The sequence below is a fragment of the Cygnus atratus genome, chromosome 3 (genome assembly GCF_013377495.2).
Source record: "Cygnus atratus isolate AKBS03 ecotype Queensland, Australia chromosome 3, CAtr_DNAZoo_HiC_assembly, whole genome shotgun sequence".
Lineage (NCBI taxonomy): Eukaryota > Metazoa > Chordata > Aves > Anseriformes > Anatidae > Cygnus > Cygnus atratus.
Window position 1 is genome coordinate 29271597 of NC_066364.1, and position 27466 is coordinate 29299062.

A 27466-nucleotide genomic window follows, 5' to 3' on the forward strand; every position below is an offset into this window, starting at 1 on the left:
AACATTAAAAATCCTGTATTATCACAAGAGCACAGGAAAAAACAATGATATATTATCTTAGGGCTTAAAAAGATAAAGAAGATGCAGCATACATTGAGCGAAGTATAAAAAAGCTTTTGCAATTTAGAGAGAAAAAAAGGCATTTTAGATGTTAAAATATGTATTCATTTCAGTTGATAATTTATTGAATGTACTCCTTCAGCATTTTGTCAGCTTTAAAATTCTTTTGTGTTAGCTGATACTTCTCCTCTCGTACTTAACCTAGTGTCAGGTATTTATCCTGCATGTGCCTATTACAGCTATGAGATACTTTGATTTCCCTTTGTATTTCTTGTGATGTCTTCTGAGACACTGAGGTAAAAAGAGCTCTGAATATTAGAATGACAAGCATAATGTTAACATCCAGCAAAGGTAATAAGCATCCTTTTTCCTTCTCCCATCCTCTTTCCATTTTAAATTCCAGTATAAACTATTGATTTTAATATTCTGCCAACCAAAAGCTGTAAAATTTAATTTTAAAATTGGTCTTTGATAGAAAACTAAAGACTTTATTGGGTATGCATAGCATGGTGTTGGCAGTGGGAGGCCACAAGACAACCTCTGTGAGGCGAGGCTGGGGCTGCACTGTGCTGGACCCAGCTGGCTCCAACAGCCCCACCGCAAGGCACAGTGGGGCCCAGCAGCTGAGATGGCAGTGCCTCTAGGGAATGTACTTCAGGAAGGAAAAAAAAATGCTGGACAGAGGAGGAGGGAACAAAAAGAGTGAGAAATAATGCTACAAATGCAAAGGTAAGTGAAGAAAGAGGGTAGGAGGTGTTCCAGGCTCTAGAGCAGAGATTCCCCTGTGGCCTGTGGAGAGCCCCCACTGGAGCACACTGGAGCCCACACTCCAGTTATTGTCAGGAGGAAGGAGCAGCAGAGAGGAGCTGTTATGGACTCACCACAGCACCCATTCCCCATCCCTGTGCACTGCTTGAGAAGAGGTGGGAATAAAGCAGTGAACTTGAGCTTAGGAAGAAGGAGGTAAGGTGAAAGGTATTTTAGTTTTTGTTTCTCGTCATCCTACACTGTTTTTAATTGGCAATCAATTAAACTAATCTCCCCCACGTCAATCCTGTTTTACCCATGACAGTAACTGGTGAGGGATCTCCTTGTCTTTTACCTCAACCTACAAGTTTTTCCATCTCACTTTCTCCTCCTGTACTGTTTAAGGAAGGGGGATTGAGAGAGCAGCAGGGTGGGGGTCTGGCAGTCAGCCAAGGTCATCCCACCACAGATGCATAAGATATGCAATATGTAGTATGTAATGTAAAGTGTGTACCCAAAGCACAACATATAATATCAATATATAACTCATAATACATATTATCCAGAACTGGATTCAATACTTTTTGCTTAACATTCTGACATTGACTTTAGGTTTAAAACAGATGTCCTTTATGATAGCTCCATGAAAGAAGGAAAGGCAACTGTGACACAAGGCAGCATATTTGGATAATTAATAATAATTATAATATTAATTGTTATAATATTATAACTATATAGTCACATGTTATAATACCATAATAATTATTAAATAATAATAATAATAATAATAATAATAATAATAATAAAAGAAAAATGGTGCAGTTGAGAATGTGATCAAAATAATTCCTCAAGATTCTTCAAAATCACATTATATGCAGAGACAGTTTTTGTCAGGGCCCTAAGGGCAGCACTCAGACATGCCCCTGTCCATTCCACCCAAGTCCTTCTACCATCTGCCCCTGCCCCAGAGATGATGCAGAAGGATGGTAATGCAGCTTCCCACAGCTTTGCCCTGTGGGTTAAATTTTGGTGTATATAGTATTCTGAGTGAACCAAGAAAGAACTGTGTGGCATTTATTGACAGGAGCTCTTTGAGTACCCTAAATCATGCAAAACAATGTATAAGGAACAGTACTGTGTCTGTCTGAGGTGGTTTTAATTTTCTTCATAGCAGCTCGTATGGTGCTGCATTTTGGATTTGTAATTAAAACAGCATTACAGAATCACAGAATGGCCGAGGTTGGAAGGGATCTCTGAGATCATCTAGTCCAAACCCCTGCTGAAGAGGATCACCTAGAGCACATTGCACAAGATGGCATCCAGGCAAGTTTTGAATATCTCCAGAAAAGGAGACTCCACAACCTCTCTGGGCAACCTGTTCCAGTGCTCTGTCACCCTCACAGTAAAGAAGTGCCCTCTCATATTGAGCCGGAACCTCCCATGCTTCAGTTTGTGACCATTGCCTCTTCCTGTTGCTGGGCGCAACTGAAAAGAGACTAGCTCCATCCTCTTGACACCCTCCTCTCAGATACTTATATACATTAATTAGGTCTCCCCTCATTAACAACAAACCAGTGTTTTAGCTGTTGCTGAATAATGGTTACAGAGTCAAGCCTGTTCTCACCCTGCACCCCCACCCCACCCCATCCCACCCCACCCCCGCAAGTAGGCTTGGAGTACACAAGCAATTAGGAAAGAACACAGCTGGGATATTGCCCCCCTGGGAAAGAAGGGGGAAGGGGACACATTTGTGTAATGGTGTTTGTTTTCCAAAGTAGCTGTTATGCATACTGAGGCCCTGTTTTCATGGAAGTAGCAGAACATCTGCCTGCTGATGGCAAGTAGAGAATGAATTTCTTATTTTGCTTTGCTTACATATGCAGCTTTGCATCACCTGTTGTGATAAACATTAACATTTTAAACCAGAATTAACAAGAAAGGAAACTTGGTATTGATATACTTATGTGAGCCTTCTGAGTATAGACTGAGCAATTGTCCAGGATCTTTTTTGGTCCTGTCCACAGTGAAACTTGGGAATATTGCTGACCCTGGTTCTGACGATACAGTCTGTGCATATTCCCACTCCACAGAATAATTTGGATGCCCACCGCATGCTGTACCATTTACCCATGTCTTCATGGAAAAGGAACAGTGTGTGCATGTGGAAAAGAGACTGTAAGCAATCAGGAATTAAGAATCAAAGACACAATGCCATCTGGATCTAAAGCACAGTTCAGGTTAATTTTGACTGATAAAGCATTCAATTCCTGCCTCACTGAAAGTATAATTCCACCAGGGCCATACCAGCAGAGTGTCTGTCTGAATGCATCTTCCTCATTTCATACAAGGTAAAGACGGATATGGTACAAAAAATTATACAGTACAAGAGTACATGCAGATACAAATGAAGAGTATTGCTCTATGAGCTTTTTCTAAAAGGTCAAGCTTAATAACTTACTAACACTTATTAAAAGAGTTGTTAGATTAGGTTCAAGAAGGGGAGAAATGAGAAGAAAGGAGAAAAAGGGAGGTAATAGGGGTTCTTAAAATTTGTAAGCTTATGTAAGTTCTTGTGAACTCTTTCACTGAATTGATAGGTACTATTTCTCAAGTGTGTATGAACACTCTCCAATTTTTTTTTTTTTTTTCCTGACTGGGCCTGAGAACAGTTTAAATAAATTACTTGGGAGTCAATAAATAGGTTTTCATTTCCATGCAATGATGTGTCTATTTTTTGGGTTTATCTTACTAGTGCTAGGATACATATCTCAAAAGAATCTCCATTGACTCCTTCTTACAGAGCCCTGATATAAAACCTGAATAGCACTGATGTGATAGAGTATAATTTTGCCTATCAGAAAGCCAGATAGCCCTTCCTACAAAAACATTTGGAATGTGATACAATTTATTGCATGAGAGGTAAGTTATTATTTATTTATATCTCATAGATACTGGCAGGTAAAATGACTCTCCTATTCAAGTCTGATTCAAAGAAAAGAGAAAGAGCATGCATTTTGGGCTCAAAGGCTTAAATGAAAGAAGAAGGATATATTTCATGTTATCAATTGTTGGTCTTTTAAAAAGGTAAGGTATTTTCACTTTATATATTGACAGCCTCTGATACAAAGGTAACATTTTTTTTATGAGGTATTTGGGAAATAGGTTTTGTTTGTTGCTCCTGTTAGTTCTTGAGAATTGGACACTGAAATAAGGAAATCCTCACTCGTACAAAATCAGCTTATCTGTTGCCCGATAACCTTTTCACTTTCCCGCAAATACATCCCACCAACAGTATGAAGATGTGAATAAATGCCTTTATATGTTTTTGATCGTGATACTTTTGTCAAATTACCGTATGAGTTTACATGCTACAAATAACAAATTTTGAAAGATAATTGAGCATTGTGGCATATATTGAACACTACGTCAACAAAAAGTTGTTGAGCACGTATTTCTACAACTGAGAAGAAAATATTTTTCATTAGCTTCTAAAATTCATACTTCTATCTGTGCAGTTAGTCCATTCCACTGCACTATATTACAGATGATATATTATATTATAGTACAAATGAGACTGAAAAAGGTTAGATGACAGTGATTTGTTTCCTCAGGACTCCCATTTAGGTAATTTACTGATAAATAGAATCAAATATCACAAGACCTTTGAGATTCAGTGAAGGAGATTTTTTTCACTGCTTTACCATTTATTTATTTATTTATTATTATTGTTTTTCCCTAGGGAAATAATGTTCCCAGTAATCATGATTAGTTTTCTTTCTTTGTGTCTCTCTTTTTAAAATTCCTTAAAAACAGACTTGATGCTCTAATAGTAGATGATGATGAGGTTGAAGAATTGTAAGGGATTTGTGATGGGGCACTCCTGAGTGTATGTGCAAGCTGGGGGATGAGAGGCTGGAGAGCAGACCAATGGTAGGGGATCTGGGGGTTCTGGTCAATGGCAAGTTGAATATGAGTCAACAACAGTGTGCCCTGGTAGCCAAAAATGTCAAATGTATCCTGGGGTGCATCAGGCACAGCACTGCTAGCCAGTCGGGGGAACAGATTGTCCCACTCTGCTCTGCACTGGTGCGGCCTCACCTTGAGTATTGTGTGCAGTTTTGGGCATCACAGTATAAGAGGGACATAAAAGTATTTGAGAGTGTTCAAAGGAAGGCAACAAATATAATAAAGGGTCTAGAGGGCAAGATGTATGAGGAGCAGCTGAAGTCACTTGGTTTGTTCAGCCTAGACCAGAGGAGACTGAGAAGAGGCCTCATGGTGACCTGCAACTTCCTCACAAGAGGGAACAGAGGGGCAAGTGCTGATCTCTGCCCTCTGGTGACCGGTGATAGGACCCGATGGAACGGCGTGAAGATACATCAGGAGAGGTTCAGGCCAGATGTTAGGAAAGGTTTCTTCACCGACAGGGAGGTTGTGCACTGGAACAGGCTCCCCATGCAAGTGGTCATGGCACCAATCCTTCTGGAGTTCAAGAAGCGTTTGGAGAACACTCTCAGACATAGGGTTTTATTTTTGTGCGTTCCTGTGTGGAGCAGGAGTTGGACTTGATGATTGTTGTGGTTCCCTTACAACTCAGGAAATTCTATGATTCTAACATGACCTCTTTTATGTCTAAATTCTGCTCCCAAAGAGCAGGCATAAATTCTATTACAGTGGTCCAGAGTTTTGAAATGTAGATGGTTCTGGAGCACTTCCTTTATATTGATAGCATAGAAAGCTCTTGAAGCATCTTCATCAATATTGTGATCAAGGAAAATTTATTTATAGGAAAATACACTTTTTATTTAGAATATTCAGAAATTTCTTTACGGAAACTCTAAAGTAGGCTTTAAGTTGTGTTCTATACCAATGAGCAATAATTAGGACACCTTATGCATTCTCTACAGTCTCATTCCTTTTTATTTCTCATTGTAGTTTACAGAGAACTAACTCAGAGACAACACACTAAGGTGGCATAACCACCAGATAAACAAGGTGTCTGGAAAAGGGATCATGCCTACCTATTCTTTAGGATAAAGTTGTGCCTTGAAGGAATGTCCAAGACTTTAGAAAGCTTTTCTGTCAGATTCAATGAGAGTAAGTGTGAAGGCAAAGGCCTGCTCTCAGCAGGTGCTTGGCACCTTGCAGCATAAAGATTTCCTGAATATTTCATCAATGATAGGAGCTGTCTTTCATATGGTATGAGATTTATTACTTGTTTGTAATGATGCCTTAGTCCAGCTATCTGTCCGTAGCATTTTCACAGTTATTGGTATGGAGTGTGATTACTTCTTTGGTCATCAGACGTTGTACCATAAATCACAGCATGAAAATTGAATGTCCTTCTCAGAGTTTCTTTGTGATATCAGACATTATAACATTTTATTTGCATTCAGTCAATGAATAAATCTTCTTGTCCTTTGTTTAAAGCCTAAAAATATTTTAATTCCAATATTCTGATTCTGTGAATAACTTTTTGTACATATATAAATGGGCATTCTTAATTATGTCATTATGGATGGAGTGGGGAAGCTGACATGATGAATACAAGGGCTTTTGATGTCATAAAAGATTACATATAAGTGGTGTTTATTTCTACTTTCAGGCCATTTACAGAATTCAGGTTTCAATATGATCAGTTCAAAGTGTGCTGTTGGAAATAGCAACCCCCCCCCAGTCTGTCAGAAGTATTGATTGTTATAGCCTACTGTATCCTGCCTCTAGCCTTGTCTGCTTGAAAGCCATGCTGAGTTTGTTAAGCTCTCCAAGTAAGCTACTGTTCCTTAAAGAAAAGGGACTTTCGAGCTACATTACACCTTTAAAATTTTGTGCAGAACTACCACTGACTTGTGAGGGAGTTCAACATGCAGCTGAATGTACCTCACAAACACATCAGGAGACAGTTAGCTGGGGCTTTATAGTGAAGCCTCCATAAATCAGATGGCTCCTGTGGGATTTATATGGAGAGAGCTGGATGCTTAGCAAATATTAGTCAATAGATATTTTTAATGAAAAAATACCCATAGCTAATAAAACTAGCACTCAGAGAATAAGAATATATTATGCTCCTTATAGGATGCGATTAAACATTGTTACTTTTGTTGGTTTTTCATTCTGACCATTACTATTCCATTCCAGTACAAATGGAATTGTCACAGAAGGTCACAGTTCTGTTACAGCTGAAAAGAAATAATGGGGCTGACTTCTTTACTTTTTTTTTTTTTTTACAAAGTCAAGATTACTTACTTTGTGTATCTGAATGTAATATGACAAAAAACAACATGAGACAATGTTCAAAAATATCACCTTATGCACCGTGAGAATACATAGCCCTTGACATGTCCTTTCTATTTTAATTTATTTACGTTACTTGTACAATTTTATAACATCTTTTTGCCTTGTAATGACAGGAATTCTTTTAAACATTAGGGTCTCACTCTTATATATATTGCTGTGTGGTTTCAAGTTCATATCAGAGCTTACTGTGTAACATCAATTGTATTATTACTGCAGCTTGATCTTGTATTTCCTTATGAATCAAAAATTGTTGTAGAAAGCAGCCAAAAAAAAAAAAAAGACACTGTTATTTTCCCTTTTAATAAGCAATCAAGGTTACTGCAATGTTTATAAAGAAAGGACAGATTCTACGTTCAGTGTACCTGCAATATAATCCATTTACCTCAGACATGTAAGTCATGTACTTTTTTTGCTTTCATGTCTGCAATGTTAAAGTAACCTAGTAGAATGACCTTGCATGTCATGGTCGGAAACATAAGAGACTTATTTGGAAGGTGATAACCTTGAACCCAGGCTAGTATCAATGCAGACATAGCTGAGGGCAGAACAAGATGTTTGCCGATCCCTTCAGAGCATCTAATGAATGTTGCCAGTGCTATGTTATAAAAACAGCACTCTGGTGAGCAGCAGCATAGCCCATACACTTCAGACATTTCAAAAAGCAAAATTTCAAACCTGGTTCAGGCACTGAACAGGAAGAGTACACTCAAAGGATAGTCATTCTTTAGAACCTTAGAGGCACTGCATGGGCACAAAGGAGACTCAAGATAAGTGCTGGGTAGCGTGACACTTGTCTCAGGCAAAGTGTCTAAGTGTTGTACAGAGCTAGTCTCAGGTAGGAGGAGCTTGCCCTAAGTGCTGTGTATAGACTTTTCTTACAGACTCTTTTATTTATCAATGTATTTATAGATTGTATATTTCTGTACTCCAGTAATCAGTGATTATGGAATTATCATTATTACAGTGACAGTAAGCTGTCCTTAGTGCTTGATCTGAGAGTATTTCTTATGCAAAGGTATTCAGTCTAAGCGAACACTGTAACATAGTTTAGTTATGTCCTCAGTCCTCTTAGGAGGTAGAACTGTTTTGGAAAACAAAATGGGGCAGAGGGAGGGGAAGGGGAGGGAAGGCAAGGGTGGAGGGAGAGAGAGGAGGAGGAAAGAGGAGGGGAGGGTAAATGATTACAAAACAAAACAAAAAAACACCTAAGGCACAATGGGCAAAATGTGGTAAGGTGGAAGTTAGATAAGAAAGAAGTTGAACAAGAATGGGATTATTATATAGGGGAATGGAAGGGTGGAAAGGAAAAAGAGAGAGGTCAGGATGGTTAGAAGGCTTCATGAATAAAAGTGGTTAATCAGTGGCAAGCACTGGAAAGGTTTATTCTTCCCAATAAGTACTTTTGTCCAATTTTTATATTGGAAACCAAAAGACTGGAATTTTTCTGCCATCAGAAAGTTCATGTGAAACCTTAGCAGATATTATTTTCTTGTTTCCTTCCAGGTTTTTCATAACAGAAGAGAACAGTTGCGTTAGTTCTTGGTTGCTGTGTTTTCGAATGTAACAGAAAACTGCGTTGCAAACTCAGGCTTACAGACTTGCTGAGGAATTAAGTTGGTTTCAATATGATGACCCTTCTGCTTTTCTGTTTTCCTGCTGTTGTTTAAATCTCAGAATGTACACATGCAAAATCTCAGTAAAATAATTTTTCCCTCAAGTCCTAAAATTTTAGAAAATTAAGGAGAAAATTACAATTTTACTGTGATTTCTTTTTTCCTTTTTCCTTTTTCTGAGGATCATGTGTGGTATACATGACTGGAGTAGTCCTGCTGTAACATCCACTTCAGTCTTCTGAAATAGAAGACTAGAGGCTTATATGTATTTACATATATTTAGAAAGATTTAACATGAAAGAAGTTTTTTTTTTTTTTGACTGCTCATATTAGAAGAATATTTGAGAATACCTTAAGAGAATTCATCATCACCAGTTCAGGGGTAATGGGGCACTGGGCAAACTTTTTCAGTCAGTCTTTTGTTACACAGGATCTTCATTCCGCTAGATATCATCTTAGTCTTAGTCTTATCTCTAACAGGGTAGAATTATTTGTTTCGATCTTCGTTTAGATGTTCCAAACCTTTTCTCACCAAGACTTTTTAAATGGCACAAGCACTCCCCATATTACCTACCTTATACATCTTGAAATACCTTGTTTAATGCATTGTTCGTTCTGCATCATGTCTTTTTCTGTATAAAGGATATCCTCATATCGCTTTTTAGAGATAAATCTAGTTCTAAATTAAACAGGTGAGGCATCTGAAATGCATCTTGCTAAAATACTTCAGTCCTAGGGAATCAGTATTCACTGCATATTAATTTGCTTCTGCTCTTGAGTCTTGATGTGTGTTTTTTTTTTTTTTTTTTTTTTTAAAAAAAAGATTAACTTCTTACAAGAACTGTTTGCATTCCCACTTTTTGGTTTCTCAACCTGAGACTGTACAGTGATTAACAGATTCCTGCTGCATTTATGAATTCAGGTAAATTCAGTGGGAAATGGGCTTTAATATATAAAATCCTATAAAATCTAGCCAGTAAAGAAATCTTTTTCAAACTAGATACCCAAATAATATCCTTTTATAATTAATGTATTACGTCCTGCTGTAGAATTTCTACTGTAAAATGGGGATAATATCCCCCAAATAATACATTATTTGCAATTTATGAAAGTAAATGAAGCACTTGCACTTGAACTATAGGGATGAGTGTTCCAAGAGAAGCAGAATAAAATTACTAATTCTATGTATGAACCAGCTTCTCTCACTTAGGCACCAAATTTCCCTGAAATTTTAGAGGCCAAGTGAAATAGTTCTCGTCAATTAAGTGTTCAGGGTCCTTAAATCATCAGTAGAAGGAATATGACTACACAGAAGAGTCGGGAGAGGCACAAGCTGATATCGTTTTTTGTTCTTTTGCTTCTGCTTTTTATTATTATTTATATTATAAAGGATATCTTGTATGCTATGTAGTATCAAAGTACACAAAAAATCATATATTAAATCAATTGACCTCTTTAATACTATTACTCAGTATTATTAAAGAGGGACAGGTGGGATTTAAATGAATGAAACTGTTAAGGATTTTAATATAATGCATTGCTCTGTACAGTAATTTACCAAACCTAACTTACTTTTTTTTTTTTTTTTTAATTAATCTTTGTGGAAGAACATTTTAACTTCATGGTAAAACCAAGTTATATTGTTTTATCACTCATATATCATATTGACAGTTTATGCCTAATTAAATTGAAATATCACCAGAATATTCTGAAAAATTTATATCTTGTTACTTATCTCTCTTCTCTTGTTCAGTTGTTATTAATGGAAATATTGAGATAATGGCTTCATATACCTTTTGGAACAGGTACTTATTTTGATGTAATTATTTTTTTTCTTGTATATGTTCCTATAAGCAAATCAAGCTTTTTGGTTTAGAGTGCTGGTTGTCTCACCTCTTTAGCTATTTCATTTTTCTTTAATTTTTGCTACTATTTTTTTCTCCTTTTCTTAAATTGAGTATCAGTGTTGTTATGTTGCTTGGCATTTGTATAACTAACTGCTAGGCTCATCAAAGATACTAGCTTTCAGAGCTCTGTGGAGAGGTGATCCAGCCTTTGGACTGTACCCCTCCTTCTCCCATGCACATGAACATGAATCATGCTGCCAAGGGAGACTCTTCGTACTTATCAAAAGTAAGTACAGAGCTCGGAGTGCTTGTGTGAAAGTTGGGACAGTCCAACTGGTGGATTCTTCAGCCCCACCTGTCAAATAGAAAGGCTTGGGTAAGCATGGATGCATCCTATGAGCCAGCATCTGACTGCCCAGCTGGTGCTGATGGAGAGTCTGTGGCTTGAAAATCACAAGGCCCTCACTAGGTAGTGAGAACAGGTAAAGAGAGATGGGTTCTAGCTGACAAGTGAGGCAAAAGTCCAGTTAGTGTGTCAATAACTTACTGAGGAGAGTTTTGCAATAGATTTGTGAAAAAATGGTAACTAGATACTGAAGAGAAGTTAATGTACCAGAGGCAATTGGGAAGTACCCAGGAAATGGTATGATTGAGGAGGCTGTCACACTCCTCAGAAATCAGTGTGAATGGGCATCCATCTTGCATGCCTATATGCAAATGTACACAGCATGGAAAACAAACAGGAGGAATTAGAAGACTGTATGTATTCAGAGCTTTGATCTCATTGGGATCACAGAGAAATGTTAAGGTAGTCTGCTAATAAGTACTGAAATTAATGTATTCAAGCTTTTTAGAAAGGACAGGCAGAGAAAATGATGAGGGATCACTCCATGCAAAGGAATAACTTCAGTGCCCTTTCCCTTTTTGGGAAGGGTGTTAAACCTGTCAAGAATGTATAGACCAGGATAACAGAAGAGACCAACAAGGATGATATTGCTGTAGGTGTTTGCTAGAGACTGATCACAAAGTGGATGAAATCTTAGAGCAATTAAAAGCTTCATGGTCAGTGGTACTGCTCTGCTGTTCTTGTTACTCTCATATAAATAACTGCTTAGGATGGGAAGGTCAATGGTGGCCTTGGCTCCAGTGAGCATGAGATTTTGGAGTTTAAAATCCTGACAGAGGTGAGTAAAATGAACGATAGAATTACAGCCTGGAAATTCAGGAGCACGGATTTCAGTTTGCTGGAGGATCTGCTTATCAGGGTCATGTGGAAAACTGCCTTGATGAGCAAAGGAGCCCAGGAGAGCTAGCTGATCCTCAAGGATAACTTTAAAGCACAAGGATGGTTCATTCCAATCTGAAAAAAAATTGAGTAGGTGTGTCAAAAAGGCTAGCATGGATGAACAGGAAACTCTTGATAACTCCGAACTCCTGACAACTCCAAACACAAATAGGAAGTATACTGAAGGTAGAAGCAGGGATAAGCTACCCAGGATGGATGTAGTGACATTGCCTGAGTTTGTAGGGATGCAGTTAGGAAGGCCAAATCTCAACTGGAGCTGAAAGTATTGAAGGTTTTGAAGAGGATTCTATAAGTACATTGACAGGAAAGGAAAAGCTGAGAAAAACATGGACTTGCTGTTCAGTGGGGGAGGGAGCTAGACACAAAGGACAAGGAAAAGGATAAGGTAGATACTCAACATCTTTCTACGGTAGAGTCTGAGTTAATGACTTGAATTTGATGTATGTAAGTCAAAGGTGTGAGTGTGTCTGCATGTTCAGTCTGCATGTGACTTGGATAGCAACAGCTGGTAAGAATGCAAGTGTAAATAATATGTCTGCATATTGAATACACAGAAATTTCTGGAATTTGTTTGCTAAAGCCAGTTGGGTTAGAGAGGAAGATGAGGAAAAATAACAGCCTCAAAAAAAAAAAAAAAAACGAGAAGAGAGGCCAAAGTACAGTATATTATGCATTATATATTTTAACTACGTAATGGGAGGATACAGAGAAGATGGAGGCAGACTCTTTTCAGATATGCACAGGGACAGGGCAAGAGACAGCAGACAATGTCTGGAATATGGAAAATTGCAATTAGAAGTAGAGTGGTAAAAGGTATTATGTGGGTGGTCAGACACTAGAACAAGTTGCCTGGAGAAGCTACAGAGAACTTTGGAAATGTATAAAACTCTTCTGAACATGGTCCTCAGAAATCCAGTGTAAGTTGTTCCATTCTGTGTGAAGGACTGGAGCACATGATTGCCAATGGTCCCTTCCAATTATTTTATAAATACGTGATTCTCAGAATTGACTTACTGGTGCTCCCTGCTATATAATCTGTGGCAGATGACTTTGCTGAGCACCAACAAATTTTTAGCATACATTGTTTAAAAGTGGCGGAGGGAAACAGAAAGCTATTCCTTCAAAATTTCCTCAGAGCTCACTTTGGATAGGGTCAGATAAAAATGGACAGCAGCTTCCATTTAAAGTTGTCCTTTATTTTCAAATTATGGCTTCTGATTTTGGCATTTTAATTATTTTTTAATAGATATCATTATTATATTTGTAATTTAATACATGCCATTATACTTCAGCTGTGGTAGGGTTGATTTAGTCTTTCTAAATCTTCCAGTTAACTATTCTTTAAAATTTTGTCCACATTACTTTGCAAAGAAATTCACAGTGTTGGATATTTGTGACTTGGGCCTTTGGTGGTGGTGGTGTGTTTTTTGTTGTTGCTTTGTTTTTTAAAAGGAAATAACACTCTTGTAAATGCAAGAAAAAAGAATGAGCTATGTTCTGGTTATTAGAACTTTTCCACTATAATAAAATAAGCAGTTTGAAAAGGCTCAGCTGGAGTCTTAGATCTGGAAGATGGAATTACAATGATTAGTACAGTGTTCATCCCACAGCTAATAATTGTTTCAAGAGTTACAAGAGTAGTTAGATAATTAGTAGGAAGTTAAAACTGTATTTATAGTGAAGTTAATACAGCAAGTAACTATAAATAATAATAAAGGAATGGCAGAATATATTTTGAAGGGCTATGCTATTACAGTTCTGTACAGAAGTGCATACGGAAGTGCTGGCTGCTACTCTGAATCTTATTAATCTTACAAACAAGGAATCAAAGGCTTGTAAAATGACATGAAATAAAATCATCACACTTTACAGGAGATTAAAACACAGAAATTTTACATTTTCTTTGCCCCATAAATTTTTACTGTAGTAGCAATTTCCCATTGAATACAAAGATTAGCTTCTGATCAAACCACTTGGGACAGCCTTTTAAAATTAAACAAGTATTAACATTTCACTGTATGTTCTTTCATCAGAAGTTCTGTCTGATCTAGTAATCCAAACATCATTTTTTGCTCAATTTATTAAGTGTTTGGACTAATGAAATGTATTTCACAATTCTTTTAAAGATCTTTACAGTAAGAGGCATCATGGACACAGTGCCACATGTCCTCTAAATAAAAATAATAATAGAAAAACCCTAACGCTTCTAACAGCTGGATCACTTCAAGGGAGGGAGAGAGAACTCAATTTTGATGCTTTTCACATCTTACACAAAGAAGAAATTGGTGGTTTAATGATGGAGATACCTGTTCGCTTTGAGGTACTGTAGATAGATAAAACCCTATAACCCATTCAGTGTCTAACGAGATGCTGGAGAGCAGCCCCGCAGAGAAGGATCTGGGGGTTGTGGTTGACAGCAAGTTGAATATGAGCCAGCAGTGTGCCCTGGCAGCCAGGAGGGCCAACCGTATCCTGGGATGCATCAAGCACGGCATTGCTAGTCAGTCGAGGGAAGTGATTGTCCCGCTCTACTCTGTGCTGGTGCGGCCTCACCTCGAGTACTGTGTGCAGTTCTGGGCACCACAGTACAAAAAGGACGTGAAACTGTTGGAGAGTGTCCAGAGAAGGGCAATGAAGATGGTGAAGGGCCTAGAGGGGAAGACATATGAGGAGCGGCTGAGGTCACTGGGCCTGTTCAGCCTGGAGAAGAGGAGGCTGAGGGGGGACCTCATCGCAGTCTACAACTTCCTTGCGAGGGGGAGTGGAGAGGCAGGTGACCTATTCTCCATAATCACCAGTGATAGGACCTGCGGGAACGGTGCTAAGCTGAGGCAGAGGAAGTTTAGGCTAGACATCAGGAAGAGATTCTTCACCGAGTGGGTGGTTGCACACTGGAACAGGTTCCCCAGGGACGTAGTCACTGCACTAAGCCTGTCTGAATTTAAGAAGCAATTGGACTGTGCACTTAGTCACATGGTCTAAACTTTTGGGCAGACCTGTACAGTGCCAGGAGTTGGACTTGATGATCCTTATGGGTCCCTTCCAACTTGGGATATTCTATGATTCTTCATAGACAGTAACACAGAACAGTAGTCAGACAGTAATGACTTTCAGTCACAATGAACACGGAATTAATTTAAATCAGAAACCTAGTAGTAAACCATGTATTCCATTGTCAGTCAGGGAGTTCATTAAACTAGACTAAGGTCATACAAGAAGACAGTGGCAGATTCAAGCATAGAAGCTTCTTTAACAATTAGACTGCCTTGATTAACATTGAAGAATGGACCAAAACATCAGTTTTTGTTTTTTTTAACAGGGTAATATATATTTTTAAAATCAAGTTTACACTTCAGTGTCCTTAAAGTAATGACGTTAGGAATAATACATTCATGTTTTCTTAAGGAGTGCTTTAAATTTTTTATTTTTTTTTTTGAGGAAGCAAGACAATACATACAAATAGTTTGTCGGCTTAATTATATAGGCTAAGGATACTCATCTTCTGAGAGAAAACAAAACCAAACAGAAATAAGAATAGAGATACTCTATCATAATTCTGTAAAATATCTTCCATCTTGACAAATGAATAGAAGAGCTATAAAAGAGTGAACTATAGGATGTTGGATGTTAGGTTTGTGAAATACAGAGGCAATCTTCAGTTGGTGGAGCAAACTGTAACACTGTTACCAATGTTACATCCATGTCTGCAAAATTCAGACCGTCACGCTTGTCATTTTAAGTTCTTCATTTTTGAGAAGTAACAAATGTTAAAATGTTGAGGAAGTAACTTAACATTTTCAAAATTAATATATGACACTACTCAGAAATAATAATGGAAGAAAAAAAAGAAAGACTTGTGGATTACTAAAAAAGTAATAAAAGCTATCAGTTGGCAAAAAAAGAGGAAAAAAAAAAGAAAAGAAAACCTAAAGAGGACTAAGAAGATTATGAAGTAAAACCAAATGGTTTATAAAAGCTAAAAATGACACGGGAGGATTGCCCAGGAAAAGAATCAAAAGATTTTGCATATAATGTTTTCAATGGGGAAATGCAGTCAGCATGCAAATCATTGGAATTCAAATTGTGATGCTTACAGAACCCTCAGCATCTTTTGCAATGTATACTCATCCTCCCAGTAGAGCCTATTCACTAAAAGAGAACTCTGTTACTTCTGTTTTGACTTTTCCCGTGGTGTTAAATATCTCTGAGTTCTTATTTCTCATTTTTGCTCTTCATAGACTAGTAACTAACAATATCTTCAATGCACAAAAAAGAATCATAAACAGAAAAAAAGTCATGTTATCTCCCCTTAAATGAAAATACAGTAAATCTGCAGATAATAAAACATCCTTCCACAATGCAGATGAACTCATTAAAGAGGTTAAGATCGGAGGCAGTCTGGTCTGCAGTTGACTACACCATGGCTGAATTTGTAATCCCAAAGAATATGGGCTTGGCAAAGAGCAAAGTTAGGACCCTGAACTTTTGAAGAGTGAAATTCCAGCTGTTTAAAGACCTAGTGGATGAGATTCTCTGGGACACTGTCCTTAAGGACAAGGGAGCTGAACAGAGCTGGCAACTCTGTTCAGGAGACACTTTTCTTAGAGCGAAAGAACTCCTTATCCCCATGTGTATGAAAGCAAGCAAAGGAGGCAGGAAAACAGCATGGCTGAGCAAGGACCTGCTGGTTAGGCTAAGGTATAAGAAGGAAATGCACAGACAGTGGAAGCAGGGACATGTGGCCTGGGAAGAGTACAGGGGTACTTTCCAAATGTGCAGGGGTAGGATCAGAAAAGCCAAGGCCCAGAGAGAACTGAGCTTGGCAAAGGATGAAAAGAATAACAAGAAGGGATTCTGTAGGTTCATTGGTCATAAAAGAAAGGCCAAGGAGAGTGTACCCCCTCTGATAAATGGAAGGGAGAACTGGTAACAACAGACATGGAGAAGGCTGAGGTACTCAACAAGTTCTTTGGTTCGGTCTTCACTGGCAGTCAAGCTTCCCACATCCTGAGTCCTCGAACCTCTAGGTGGGGGCTGGGGGAGCAAAGTCCCTCCTGCTGTAAGCAAAGAGCAGGTTTGGGACCTCCTGACGGAACTGAACAGGTGCAAGTCTATGGGGCCTGATAACATGCATCCCAGGGTCCTAAGGGAAATGTCTGATGTAGTTGCCAAGCCTCTCCCCATCATATTTGAAAAGTCCTTGCAGTCAGGTGAAGTCCCCGGTGACTGGAAAAAGGGAAACATCACTCCCATTTTTAAAAAGGGTAGAAAGGAAGACCCGGAGAACTACTGACTGGTGAGCCTCACCTCTGTGCCTGGGAAGATCATGGAACAGATCCTTCTGGAAGCAGTATTAAGGCACGTGCAAGACCAGGAGGTGATTTGAGACAGCCGTCATGGCTTCACCAAGGGCAAATCATGCCTGACCAATCTGGTGGTCTTCTATGATGGAGTAACTGCATCAGTTGACAAGGGAAGACTGACCAATGTCATTTACCTCAACTTCTTTAATGCTTTTGACATAGTCAGTCCTACTGAAATGGAAATCATCCTGATTTCTAAATTGGAGAGATATGGATTTGAAGGGTGGACCATTCAGTGGATAAGGAATTGGCTTGATAACCACACCCAGAGAGTGGTGGTCTCTATGTTTGGGTGGAGGCCAGTGACAAACGGTGTCCTCCAGGGGTCTGTCCTGGGATTGATATTCTTTAACATCTTTACCAGTGACATAGACAGTGGGATCAAGTGCACTCTCAGCAAGTTCGCAGATGACACTATGAGTGGTGAGTGGTGCAGTCTCAGCAAGTTCGCAGATGACACTATGACTGATGAGTGGTGCAGTCAGTGCATCAGAAGGGAGGGATGCCATCTAAAAGGAGGTGAACCTAATGAGGTTCAACAAGTCTAAGTGCAAGATGCAATCATGCACTATCAAGATATTTAAGTAGAAGTCTTACTTCCTGTATTGTTTACATATCTGTAATAAGATTGAATCCCTACCCTATCCAAAGGCAGTGAAATAAATGATAGAACATGTAAAAGAAAGAAAAGCTGAAATCAAACCACATAGAAATTTTTATAACAACACATGCTCTCGAATGTTAATAGTTTTGCAAGTATTTCTTCACCTTATGCCTCAGTGAGATTGATACATAGAGGTTTAAAGCAACTTCAGGGACTAGTTTAGGAAAGCCATTCCATGAAGAAGAAAACCTTTTATAAAAAGTATAGATGAATGGTGGTGACAATGACAGGTGTGGTGTAAGGACCACACGGACACCAGGGTTCTTTCAGGATCAGTAACTGCTACTATTTTATTGATGACATAACTTCAACTCTCTCTTCTTAAGGACAGGCTCCCTTCTTATACCATTCGCTCTACAGCAGTACTTTTCCACTAGCTATTCATTGGTCAGACAACTTTGCCAGGCAACAGCAAACATCAAGCAACTTCCATGCCTGAAAGGGTGGAGGACAAGCAGTATGAGAGAGCAAGGTGTCTCCTGAATCACCCTTCTTTGTTCTCTCTAAACTCTTTATATTCCTTATGGCCTCATTGTTAAGAGTCCGATGTTATCACCAACCATGGGCTTGTCGACCCCCATGGCCACACTCCCACATCTCTCCCTTCTTTATTAACAAAGATAGTGCGATTAACACAAATTAAGAAAGCACAATTAACATAAATTAAAACACAGAGAAAAACTATCAAGTATACTAATCCCATCTTTAACAAACGTTGTAACCACATCCATGGCAGAGGCAGGCACTGAGTGCTGCCGAGCCGGGGGGCTCTGGCTGCCCCTCCAGCTCCTGGAGTCCTTGTTTGTGGGTCCTGCATATGCCAGCAGGATCCTCCCATACGTTGTTTTTTGTCTGAGCTGGAATCCAAACCACGAAGGAGAGTGCTGTGATCATGTTAAGGCAGATGATGAGACGGCGGGACGGACCCATTGTGCTGACACCCATCTAGGCCGAGCTGCTGTTGAAACACAAGCACAACCTCGGCCCCAAGTTATTAGAGAGTAGGGCCCTTCCCATTGCTTGGTTCTTAATTTTTTTACCCTGACTTGTGCCCTTTCTTTAACTGAGTTTACGGTATTATGATTAAAACGTTTGTGAATTGGAGGACCTTCCTCTATCTATTGATTAAAAAATTTAAGAACATAGCATGCTTTAGCTGTCTTTTCCTGGGGGTCACACCCCTACTCCCCCTTTTTTTGTTTTTTGAAGCATAGCTTTTAGGGTACCATGGGCCTATTCAGTAATTGCTTGACCTGTGGGGAGAATGAGGTATACCCATCAGATGTTGAATACCCCACTGTTGAAAAAAATGTGGGTTGCGTGGGTCACATATCCTGGCCCATTATCTGTTTTAGTCATTTTTGGCATTCCTAACGTCACAAAAGCTGACAAAATGTTTACGCACATCCTTTACCTTTTCTCCTGCATGAACAGATGCAGAAATACAATCAGAAAAGCTATCAATTGAAACATGAGCATAGCAATGTTTTCTGAATTTTGGCAAATGTGTAACAAACAATCCTTTAAGTCTATTACTATTAATGTCCATGACTGGGGGAGCATAGTCAGAGATGGCAATCCCAGTTGAAGCTCTCTCATATCTTCCATGACTTCATTAATATTTCTCAGATCATGTAACAGTCTCCACTTACATTCCTTTTCTTGATAACAAACACCGGTGAGTTTCAGGAGCTAGTCGTGGGAACAATATGTCTCGCTTTAAGTTGTTAAGCAACCCAGACTTCAGGCCCTATCTATCCCATTCCTCCCGGATCGAAGGGAAACAGATCTGGCTCCTTTTCAGGGCCTATAGGGCCTGGATCTAAAGGGTAGTTCAGACAGGAATGAGCAAGTAAGCTGTCAAGAAAGCTTTGCTAGCATAGCAACACTGGAGTGAGGTAATATAAAAGTTAAAAAGATCCTTTAAATTAGGAACACACTATTTAAATGAGGCATAAAAGTGACTTCTTCACAATGGGATCATTAACACAGTTGTTTTACTGTAGTGTGTGCATGTGTGCATGAGCATGAGTGTGTTTGTCCTGGTTAGTAATTTTCCGCTACATGGCACAATGGCATAGTACAATAGGTGCACAGGTTACAAGGATTCCTTGTAGAACTCAGATTTAATGGTCATAGGTCCAGCACACAAATACTTATCAGTGAGAATACTGTGATACACATGACCAGCTGAATTGGACTTCACAATCCTGCTGACACACAGTAACTTCTTCTGACAAGACTGGGTACCTAGGAAGTAGGACTAAGACAAAAGTCTATTTTATACCTTGATAACTACCTGGGAATTCTAGTTGTTTAAAAATTCTGGCTATTAATTTTAAATCTATAAATTAATTCCTCCCTGGCCTATGGATTATGAAATCCATTAGTGTACTGTCAGGACGTTTTATAGTTTATATTGTTCTGTAGTATATAAAATGTGTGTATGAAATATGATAGTATATTTAATAGCAACAGAATCTTGGACTATTATATTTTATTATTACATGTTCAGTTTCTAAGCTCATTTTCTTCCCTTTTTTTTTTCTTTAAACCATTTACTATTTTTTTTCTTTTCCCCTTTATTAGAGACAAAATGTAGAATATATTGGAGTTAAAGCTGGGAAGACACATTTATACTTAAAAGATACTAAATCTTTAGATATTATTGCATGTAACCTAAAATGTCAAATAGGCCATCCAGAGTTAAAGTAATGCTAATATGCTAAGGTAAGAATAAATTGCTAGAAAGGAACTAGATTTATTAACTGAATACCTTGCAACAAAAATATAGTTAGGTAGAATGGAAAACATGTTGGCAGGATGTTTTTAAAGTATATTATTTTATAAGGATAGAGCATGGCATTAGAGATACAGATATGATGCATCAAATAATATTGGTTTTGCAGGCACTCTTTCATAGAGGTGGAAAACATGTTTAAATGATCATTAAGACTGGAACGATTTTGTGCCTGTTTACATGTGAATTAACATGTATCTGCCTGCATTTTACTTTTCTCTAGAAAACGCCTTAAATTAAAAAGGAAGGAGATTCTTTTTTCATATATTTTTAAGGCCTTTACCTAAACATTTGATAGAAAACCCTTATTTTTTATGTCTCTAACTTGTTAGAATATGCTACGTACTATGTGGTATATACAGTATACATATCTCACCTTGACCTCTTTGGATTTCTTTTCCTTTTTTTGTACCTTTCTTTACTGGCAGACATCATATTGAATGGAAATTGATGCTTCTTTATAATGAAACCAGAAAAAAAATAGTCTGCTCTGTCTGGAGCATATAACTTTACTTAATCATTGCTTCCCTTTACCTCTTTTCCCTTTCCCTCTTCTTCTTTTTGATAATGCATTGTGTGTGGACCTATAACACTGTATGAGACAATGTGCAAACTGGAGCAGGCATTCTTGGAGCATGGGTCTTTCTCTATAAGGGGTCCCATCTACCAGGATGACATATTTGTTTAAAAACACCTTTGTGTCAGTGTGATCTTATCGTTCTCAGAAATAAATCACTTTCATCTTTGTAAATGTGTTGGGTGATATAAAGCAGATACAGTGACAGTTAAAAGTGAATCACAAGTTGATTTTTAGTTCTTTTTAAACTATTGCAATATTTAGTACCAAACACCTGTAAAACACCAATAGAAAACATTTTTGTACAGAGATTTTATTTATTTATTTATTTATAAAATATATTCTCCCCTCTCTCTAAATAAGTACAGCATGATTTCTTATGTTTCATTAACATGCCTCACCTTGATCTCTGGGAAGGTAATGGAACAGCTAATCCTGGAAACCATTTTCCGGCACATGAAGGGGAATAAATTCATCAGGAGTAGTTAGCATGGATTCACCATTGGGAAGTTATGGTTGACCAACCTGATATGCTTCTGTTATGAAATCACCAGCCTGATGGATGATGGGGAAGTAGTAGATATTGTCTTCCAGGACTTCACTAAGGCCTCCCTCATAAGATACTCATATGGAGGCTATTGAAAAATGGTCTGGATGAGCAGACACTGACGTGAATCGAAAATGAGCTGAATGGTCGGAGCCAGAGGGTACTGGTCAGTGACACAAAGTCTAGTTGGAAGCCAGTAATGAGTTGAGTACCCCAGAAGTCAATACTGGGTCCAATCTTGTTCAACACTTCATTAATGACCTGGATGATGGAATAGAGTGCAGTCTCGGTACATTTGCAGACAACACAAAACTGGGGAGCATGTCTGACACAGAAGAGGGCTGTACAGCCACCCAGAGGGACCTCAGCAGGCTGGAGAGGTGGGCTGACAAAAATCTCATGAAGTTCAATAAGAACTGCATGGTCCTGCACTTGGGGACAAATAACCACAAGCAACAGTACGTGTTGGGGACTAACCCACTTGAAAGCAGGTTTGCAGTACTTGAGGGTCCTGGTGGATATGAGTCAGCAATGTGCCCTTGCCACTAGAAAGGCTACTTGTACTTTAGGCTGCATTAGGCAAAGTATTTATTGCCAGCAGGTCAAGAGAGGTGATCCTTCCCCTCTAGGCAGCATTGCTGAGGCCACACGTGGATTACTTTGTCCAGTTCAGGGCCGCTTGGTACAAGAGAGACCTGGACATGAAGACAGCCCAACAGTCCTCTCTCCAGTACTATGAGGAAAAGCTGAGAGTTGGGGCCATTCAGCCTAGAGAAGAGGAGGCTCTGGGGGCATCTCATCAATGTGTATAAATACCTGAAGGGAGAGTTCAAAGAGGCCAGAGCCAGGCTTTTTTCAGTGGTGCCCAGTCCCAGGACAAGAGGCAATGGGCACAGACTGGAACCCAGAAGGTTCCCTTTGAACATTAAGAAACACTTTTTTGTTGTGTGGTTAACAACACTGGCACAAGTTACCCAGAGAGGTGGTGAAGTCTCCCTGCTTGCAGATCTTCAAAAACTGTCTGGACAAGGTCCTGGGCAATCTGTTCTAGGTGTCTCTGCTTGAGCAGGGGGTGTTGTAGTTTAACCTGGCAGGCAGCTAAGCACCACACAGCTGTTTGCTTGCCACTCCCCCCCCCCCCCCCCCCCCCCCCCCCAACAGTGGGATAGTGGAGAGAATCAGAAAAAGGTATGACTCATGGGCTGAGATACAGAAGTTTAGTAGGACAGAAAAGGAAGGTAATAGCAACAACTACAACATCAATAATAATGATAGTTTATTAATAATTATTATTTATAACTATATATTGCTTCCTATATATATATTTCCTAACTGTACATATATATCATATATTAACTATATATATATTTATAACTATATATAACTATATATATAACTATATATTTATATATAGTTACATAAACCAGTAATAAACAACTGCTTACCACCCACTGACTGATGCCCAGCCAGTACCTCAGAACTGGTCCCCCTCTCCACCAGCCAACTCCCTCCAGTTTTATTGTTCCACATGGTGTCATATGATATGGAATATCCCTTTGATCAACCTGGATCAGCTGTACTGTCTGTGTCCCCTCCCAGTTTCTTGTGCACCCCCACCTTCTCACTGGCAGGGCAGTATGAGAAGCTGAAAAATACTTGACTCTGTGTAAGCACTCCTCAGCAACAGCAAAAAATGTCGATGCACTATCAATATTATTTTCTTCCTAAATTCAAACCATGAAAACATGCCAGCTACTATGAAGAAAATTAACTCTGTCTCAGCCAAAACCAGGACAGGGTGGTTGGATCAGATGACCTCCAGAGGCCTCTTCCAACCTCAGCCATTCTGTTATTCTCTGACTTTTTTAATGTTAAGATCCACATACTGCAACATAAAATTGAACATTCCTGAAAAAAAAAAAATTACCATAACAGACAATCCTGTTCAACAGATACAGACAGATACACCTAGAACAGGTCTGCATGTTCACAGACATCCAATCCTTTACTGGATCAATTAATCTTTCCAAAAGTCTGTGAGAAACTAGTGTACAGTTGTCTTTCCTGTAGCCTCTACACAATTGAGCAAATTATTTCAGAACACTTCTGAGGTAGAGAACCACAAATTGGAACAACAAAATCCTCTCAAACTTATATTGATGACCTTCAAGGATCAGGATTTGTTTGCCTGTTCTAAACATTGACTTGCATTAGGGAAGGCGCTTGCCATTTAATTTGTTTAGGCATAATTGCAATTTATATCATAGAAAGATGGAATTTAATATTGATGAGAATGTTCGAGTATATACTCACATATCTGTATATATACATATAAGGATATAAAGGTATAAAGAATGGGCATTGTATCTGAAATCTTTTCCAAGTGTCTGGAAAACAAATAAAAAAACAAATAGAAAAAACTAAAGCTGAAGTCCTAATTCATTTCCCTTAGTGACTCCTCCAGCAAAGGTAAGATAGGTTTTTATTTTTTATTTTTTTTTAAATTAATGAGTATGATTTTTAAAGTGGGAAAATATAAGGCTGTCAGGTGTACTCCTTTGTAAAATGGGCAGGAAAGATGTTCCAAAAAGACAACGGAAGAGTGAAAATGTGATTTTTTTTTTCTTTTCATAAAACTTATTTTCTGGGAAAAGAAACTTTTTGCTGGGTGGCAGTCTGTGAGTTAAAGTCAAATCCTGTCCCCTGTGTAACCAAAGGAGTAAAACTTTCATAGACTTGGAGGAACTCTCACTTTTCCCCAGTCCTTCACCCAGACATTCATACTGTTTGATTAGCTTGCACATGACTCCATGCATTTTCTGCTGTAAAGAATTCTGTCCAGTCTATTTTGTGAAAATTTCTTTTTTTTTTTTTTAAGAAATGTACAGACATATAGCACTTTACATAAAATGTTAGTGAAATTTTTTAGAGACTGCACACTCAGATGGGTGTAAAAAGACGAAGTCCAGAATTTTGACACAAAATATCTTTTTTGAATCAAAATGATCTAGTCCCTCCCTGAAAATTCAGGACTATGATCATTGTTCTAGATGAAATGAAGGATCTACGCTTTTTTTTTTTTTTTTTTTTTTTCTGAACAACCATGAGTAAAGGACTCCAGACAGGAACAATAAGCCAGTCCCTGCCAATTTGTTTACAGCTTAATGCTTCTGAAGGCTAGAGGAAAGGAAAATCTCTCTACCAATTTTTCTGGCTTACACATGAAATAGCTTGCTACAGTTAATTAAGAAAAGGAAAATATTTGAAGTGAAAATAAATAGAACAAAATCTTTGCACTTTTTAGACATCTAGTGTCATATTTTAGGCATATCTTCTAATAGAAAACCTCCTATATTTACCTATTACAATAAATACATGTTAGATACAAATATAGGATAAGAGTTATCATAAGTTAAATTTATATTTGTCAAAACTTCCATTAGTATTTCTGTGACTGTATAATTCTCTCCATATTCATTTAATTCAATAATGATGTTAGTAGCATTATGCATGACAATAAGATTAATGTGATCTGACCTCTGTAAGATGGAAGACTAAGAAAAACTTAATTCAGAAGGAGTACTGGAAGAGGTCACTATAAATATCACTCATTATTTTCCTGCTAGTCTTCATAGAGATGGTAGGAAAATAAATGACATTTTATTTACAGTATTGAAATCAGCAGATATATAAGCAGTAGCATTGTTCCATTTTCTGCTGCAGCAGCAAATTTGGCCATATATTCTCCACCAGTACCTCATTATTTCTCATTTTAGAGAGAAAAAGTATACTGCATCCTAATTCCATCCTTAGGAGACATGACTGACTCAGGATCCAGAGCAAGACTCAGGTGGTGTTCACAAAATTGATAGGGGTATGCTGTTGCTTTGGATTAAGAAGTAAGTAATTTATAGAAAATAATCTGAGAGGTACTGACAGACATTTACTATATTGTTGGATTGCTTTTCTGAAGTAATTAACTAAACATGCTCATGTTCTGTAGGTTGTTTGGAAATGGTTAATTGAAAATTTTCAATACTTGGAATTCAAATTTGGTTATTTTTTTGTTAAATAGATTGTCAACATAGTATTTCTGAATCCTCACACAAAGGTGCAAATATTTTGGAAACAAAAGTGGATGAATACAGTACTGGGGATGGGAAGAGTTTAAGATTGTTAAGAAATACTTTACAGGGATAACAACTCAGAAAACGGGCCAGGTGAAAAGTATTATGCTTTTCTCTTGCTTGCTTTTCCTCATTAAAATCTCCCCTGAAGATTCACTGCTCCTGTGATACACACAAATGAAATATAAAACCTGAGGGCTTTACTGCATATTGTCTTTTCTGTATCTACTGCTTATTTTGCAAGCTCTTTGGGAAACGTGTTCTTTGTATCTTTTACAAGATGATGAATGTTATTGATCTTGATCAGAAATAGAAACAATATATATGATATATGCAGTATGAAATTCCATATTTCCTTCAAATTATAATCACACTGTATATGCTGAAAGTGAAGGGTACAGGGGCATTCAGTTCACTCAAACAGCAACTAGTTTTCAACTATTCTTCTAGACAGTGTACTTAGTGGTTGAGAATTAGTGACAAGTTACCATAGAGGAGATAGGTAGGTATATAAAATAGGATTTCACAATCTTGCTGTCTCATTTAGTCAAAGAGCAGAAAATGAGAAGGAGCAGATTGGACATGTGTTCCACCCTTTTTATCCCTAGGCCATATGTATGCCAAATGGAGATTTCTGTCTCCATGCAGCTATGAGACGTCACAATTCTAAGTCAGATAAAAGGAGAATGCAAACTAGCTTTTTAATGTTTGGTATTGGATTTAATCACAGTGGTTTTGACAAATAGATAAAAACAAGTAACCAAGCACATTGCTATGCCCTCAGCTGACTTTGTATGAGACAGTCAAGGTACTGTATCAGAAGACATACTGCAGATGGTGTACCAGCACTGAGGTGCTTGCTAGGGATACCTTGAATAGAGGTGCTTACTAGTGTAGGAGTGGATGAAGTTGGATCCATCTCCATCATAATTTAAGGGGGGTGGGGGACACGGGACAGGACACAGCTGTATAGCTTTTATTCATTTAATAATTTTAAGCAAGTCCACTGAACCACATGGCACTACTAGAAGGACTAAAATCCCCTCATTAAATCTGCAAATGGAAGTTAGGTTCAGCACTATCAGAAACTTAGGTGGCTGAAAAATTGAAACATCTACTGGGAAGTAACTAGAAAGCAGTATAAGTATAAGCAGAAAGTATAAGCAGCTCTGAGGATTTTGGTATCACATATATCTATACCCTGTCTGCTAAGCTTTGTAGTATCATTTTTAGTTAGGAAAGTGTAAAATGGTCTGAAATGAGAATATATACAACATGTAATTATTGTTTGAAGTATGTTTTCTCATACTTTCTTCTTACTTGGCTATTTCTTTATACAGCATAGAATGGCTATCTATTGTTTTGTGGAAAATGGTAGGTACACAGATGAAGCACTATGATACTATCCTCTTCATTCATATTATTATATTTCCTGCAGTCTCCATGTTTTTGATTATTGTGGTTCAGGATCACATATGTTTATGTGTAGATGCTTTATCTGAATGCAATAAAAAAATC